Consider the following 5,465-nt stretch of genomic DNA (forward strand, 5'->3'; position numbering starts at 1 on the left):
GGTTGGCTGGGCTGTGCCTGTCGTGGGCTGCCTGACCCCTAGTTCTCCAGCTTCGGAACTTGGTGACCCTCAGCAGAACCGGCGAGGGAGTGTTTTCACTCTGAGTTACCCATTTTCCAGTCCCTCTGCATGCTTGTCATAACTGTGTTACAATATACTTGCTGCCTTGGCATCCACGTATAGGCCTGACATACATTGTTTGAAACCCAGTAAAAACCTCATCACCTTGGCCTCGATAAAACTTCCCCTTCCCCTTGTGCCTTGCAGTTTAGCCCACCTGTTCCTCGTCTCACCAACCCAAAACCCAGCAACATCCTACAGTGGCCGACCATGGCCCTATGGGATGGCCAACATCAGAGTCATGTAAAGAAGTTCCCCCTTTAGCTGGGCGCGGTGGCTCATGCCTGTGATCCCAAGCACTTTGGGAGGCTGAAGTGGGCTGATAACCTGAGGTCGGGAGTTCGAGACCAGCCTGACCAACATGGAGAAACCCTGTCTCTACTAAAAATACAAAAATTAGCTGGGCGTGGTGGTGCATGCCTGTGATCTCATCTACTCAGGAGGCTGAGGCAGGAGAATTGCTTGAACCCAGGAGGTGAAGGTTGCAGTGAGCCACGGTTGCGCCATTGCACTCCAGCCTAGGAAACAAGAGCAAAACTCCGTCTAAAAGTTTCCCCTTCAAGTGTGTTTTCTTTAAAATAGCTAATCCACAACCACCACAGGAAAGCCTAAGGTAATACCAGCATAGGCCCACAGGTTCTATTTCTCTCTCTCTCTCTCATTTGCTCCCCTACCCACTGGCCAAGCTCCCTGCTGCCTCCAGACTGACTTCCCATCAACTTCCCGCTGGCACCCCTAACCTCTCTGGGACCTGTGAGTAATGCATTTCTTCTGTTTTATGCATTTTGGTTTCATCTCATTGTCTCACCTGACACACACGCCTAAAAGTTGATCCTGCGAACTGGGTCATCCTTGTCATACCCACCTAAATCAGAGTAGAGGGGCCAGAAGGACTCAGGGCACACAACATTGCTCTAGAAATGTAATTATCTTTTCAAGTCCAGCTGCTGAAACTGCCTGTTGTAACCTGAAACCAGTTTCATCTATAGCTGCTGAGATAACTTGCTGCAACTCGAGGGCTAATTTTGCCCACTGTGTCACCCACTAGTCAAAGCTTGCCACCTCCCCAAAGCCTTACTAACACCACAAGTAACATTCTTCCTTTTCATAAAATTACCAACCTTCTCTTTGCTCTTAAGTTATATTGAAGACCACCCAGTCTGCATGTATGCCCTGAATTGCAATTCTTTTTTATTTTATTTATTTGTTTGAGACAGAGTCTCACTGTCGCCCAGGCTGGAGTGCAGTAGTGTGATCTCATCTCACTGCAACCTCTACCTCCCAGGCTCAAGCGATTCTCATGCCTCAGCCTCCCAAGTAACTGGGACTACATGTGTATGCCACCATGCCTGGCTAATTTTTGTATTTTTAGTAGATATGGGTATTTTCCATGTTGGCCAGACTGGTCTCAAACTCCTGGCCTCAAGTGATCTGCCCCGCTCAGCCTCCCAAAGTGCCAGGATTACAGGCATGAGCCACTGGATCCACTTCTTGAATTGCAATTCTTTCTTCCCAAAGATAACATTACATTTAGAGGTTTGTCTCTACATTCGTTTTTTTTTCTTTTTAAGACAGAGTCTCATTCTGTCGCCCAGGAGTGAAATCCAGTGGTGAGATCACGGAGCTGCTGCCTCCACCTTCTGGGTCCAAGTGATCCTCCCATCTCAGCCTCCCAAGTAGCTGGGACCACAGGTACACGCCACCACACCTGGCTAATTTTTTGTACTTTTTGTAGAGACACAGGGTTTCGCCGTGTTGCCCAGGCTGGTCTCAAACTCCTGAGTTCAAGGTATCTGCCCAACTTGGCCTCCCAAAGTGCTGAGATGACAGGCATGAGCTACCACGCCCAGCTGTACATTTGTATTTTTACTTCAGCAGACGTGGTATCAGAAGTAGGCCCAAAGCTGAGTCACCTCAGCTTGGAATTATGGTGTAAGGTACCCACAACAGGCCCTTTAAAGACCCTGCCCCACTTCCTTGCCCCCGGCCCTGGGAGTCTCTTGGACAGAACTTCAGAATTTGGTTCGAGTTCTGTTTTATTTGGGATGTGGTTGTGAAGGAGCCTTTCACCCTCCTGTTTTGGGAATACCATGTGGGGAGGGTTACTTTCCTCCTGTTGGCCTCGCTGCAAGGTTTGGACCTCCAGGTTTGGAGGAGGAGATTTTGCCTCTCATTTGAAGAAGACTTATCCTTCCAGGTAAATACATTACTTTCCAACGGTGCTTATGTTTTAATTGGGCCTTCAGGTGCAGGGCGTTTGCATTTGACTGGCTTTGTGCATTCGGCATTAAACCAGGTCACAGTGTCTTCTCAGAATTCAAAAGCCTGCCAAGATAGACCCCTGCAGGGGACTCCAACTGGCTATATGCTTAAGCATTATGGTCCATCACCACAGGTTTTCTTACCTCCTCGGGCCAAATATGCTGAAGATGACCTGGAACTACAGTGGCCTTCCTGAGGGGTTCTTTTGACCTCTCTAAGTTAATCTCAGGAATAAATTAGAAGCCACGGCTCTAAAACTAAGCAGCCTGGATGGAATGCATACCTTAATTGGCACATTGAGGTGTCTAAATGCAGTCAGAAATCAAAATTTGCCTCGCTTTAAAATACCGTCTCTAGTGCTCGCTTCGGCAGCACATACGCTAAAATTGGAACGATACAGAGAAGATTAGCATGGCCCCTGCGCAACGATGACACATTTTTATAAAATTTAAAAATATATATATATATAATACTGTCTCTAAATTAATGGAGACAAACAAAAAAATAAAAGCAAAAAAAATGGCAAGGGCCGGGTGTGGTGTCTCACGCCTGTAATCCCAGGACTTTGGGAGGCTGAGGAGGGTAGATCACGAGGTCGGGAGTTCAAGACCAGCCTGACTAACATGATGAAACCCCGTCTCTACTAAAAAATAGAAAAAAATTAGCTGGGCGTGGTGGCGTGTGCCTGTAGTCCCAGCTACTCGGGAGGCCGAGGCAGGAGAATCGCTTGAACCCGGGAGGCGGGAGTTGCAGTGAGCCAAGAACACACCATTGCACTCCAGCCTGGGCAACAGAGTGAGATTTTGAATCAAAAAAAAAAAAAAAAAAAAAAAAAGAATGCTACTACAATTCTAAATCTTCAACTGCTACAACAGATCAATTCTCCCAGAGCAAACAACTGGAACTCTAAATGGCACAGCCCTAATCTAATGGCACAGGACAAGGGCTATGTCCTGGAAATTGTCACTGTTGTACACAGCCAGGCCATTGGAATAAGGATTGTCCTAAACTTAATTAGACAGTCTTCTTCACGTGATCCTCCAATTACTCCCTCCAATGAAGGGGCTCCAAGGATTTACTTTGTTATTTTCTCCAATCTTTCCTCTTAGTCACCTGGGGGAGACTGCTCTTCAAATGAGGTTCTAACTGTTCTCATAGACACAGAAGCAGTGCTCTCAGGGCTCAAGCCCACCAACCTCAACCAGACCCTGCCACAGAGTAATACAATTCAAATTATTGGAGTCTGTAGTAAACCACTGGTAGCCGTTTTTTGTTTTGTTTTGTTTTTGACATCGAGTCTCACTCTGTCGCCCAGGCTGCAGTACAATGGCGTAACCTCAGCTCAGTGCAACCTCCGCCTCCCGGGTTCAAGTGATTCTCCTTTCTCAGCCTCCTGAGTAGCTGGGGTTTAGGGTATGCACCACCACACCTGGCTAATTCTTGTATTTTTTTTTTTTTTTTTGAGGCAGAGTGTCACTCTTGTTGCCCAGGCTGGAGTGCAATGGTGCGATCTCAGCTCACTGCAACCTCCGCCTCCTGGGTTCAAGCAATTCTTCTGCCTCAGACTCTCAAGTAGTTGGGATTACAGACATAAGCCACCATACTCGGCTAATTTTTGTATTTTTAGTAAAGATGGGGTTTCACCGTGTTGGTCAGGCTGGTCTCAAACTCCTGACCTCAGGTGATCCACCCGCCTCAGGCTCCCAAAGTGCACCCAGCCCACTGGTGGCCTTTCTATCGCAACCTATTACTTTCCACCTTGGACCTTTACAGGACACAAGACACCCATCCTTTCTGCTGGAGTCACCACCAGCTCATTAACAAGGATAAAATTTTTTTTTTGGAGACAGGGTCACTCTTTCACCCAGGCTGGAGTGCAGTGGCATAATCATAGCTCCCTGTAACCTCGAACTCCTGGGCTCAAGCTATCCTTCTGCCTCACCCTCCTAAGCAGCTGGGACTACAGGTTCATGCCACCACATCTAGCTATTTATTTATTTATTTATTTTTTGGTAGAGATAGGATCCCACTATGTTGTCCAGGCTGGCCTCAAACTCTAGGGTTCAAGTGATCCTCCAGCCCTGGCATCCCAAATTGCCTTGTCAGACCAGATTTTTTTGAGAAATGCCATGTTGGTATCTCCTTCTCCCAAAAGGGGGAAATAATTCTAGAGTTTGATGAGCCTAACAGTTTACTGCACTCCACCAATGATGTTCCACTTATTTGTCATGCTGTCCCATGTGCCAGTCATCTCTGCTGACTTTCAAAATTCCCTATTTATTCTCCCCCAAAAAATACAAGAAGACACCTGTCTCCTCATGGGCCACATTGTCAACTGATGTCAGTAGGATTTATAGTGCACCCCAGATTAAGATCCAAATTAATCTCTCCAAGCCCTTGCCTAATACCAAACAGTATCACTTGAGTCAATCTGCCTTACAAGGCATAAAGCCCATCATTGAAAAATATAAAACTGGAGGCTTAATAATTCTTTGTCCTTCTAGCCCTGTAATCCTCCCACTGTTCCAGTAAGAAAACCAAATGATTGAGGATGGAGATTTATTCAGAATCTCAGCCATAAATGATATTGTTCTATGCCATCATTCAATAGTTTCAAATCCACATGCCTTGCTGACCTCAATACCAGATGATAGCAAATTTTACACTGTAATTTACACTGTGGTGCCTTTTTTTTTTTTTTTTTGAGATGGAGTCTTGCTTTGTCACCAGGCTGGAGTGCACTGGCACGATCTCGGTTCACTGCAACCTCTGCCTCCCAGGTTCAAGTGATTTTTCTGCCTCATAGTAGCTGGGACTACAGGTGTGCGCCACCGTGCCTGCCTAATTTTTTTGTATTTTTAGTAAAGATGGGGTTTCACCATGTTGACCAGGATGATCCCCATCCCTTAACCTCATGATCTGCCCGCCTCGGCCTCCCAAAGTGCTGGGATTACAGGCGTGCGCTGCTGTACCTGGCCTGTGGTGCCTTCTTTAGCATCCCTGTTGATCAAGACCTCCAATACTTATATGCCTTCACCTGGAAAAAAATAGTCCAGTATACCTGGACTATTAGGTCTCAAGAC

The 5,465-nt window shown here is 46.6% G+C and overlaps 1 non-coding gene across 1 annotated transcript; it reads left to right on the top strand.

Moving 5' to 3' along the window:
- The first annotated feature begins 2,738 nt into the window (after positions 1 to 2,738).
- LOC135276842 (U6 spliceosomal RNA) lies at positions 2,739 to 2,844 on the top strand. Its single transcript, XR_010344400.1, has one exon. It is a non-coding gene; the product is annotated as a U6 spliceosomal RNA (small nuclear RNA).
- The last annotated feature ends 2,621 nt before the right edge of the window (positions 2,845 to 5,465 follow it).

Source organism: Aotus nancymaae, unplaced genomic scaffold (assembly GCF_030222135.1).
Source record: "Aotus nancymaae isolate 86718 unplaced genomic scaffold, 86718_ANA_hifiasm-v0.15.2.pri h1tg000028l, whole genome shotgun sequence".
In the NCBI taxonomy this organism is placed as follows: domain Eukaryota; kingdom Metazoa; phylum Chordata; class Mammalia; order Primates; family Aotidae; genus Aotus; species Aotus nancymaae.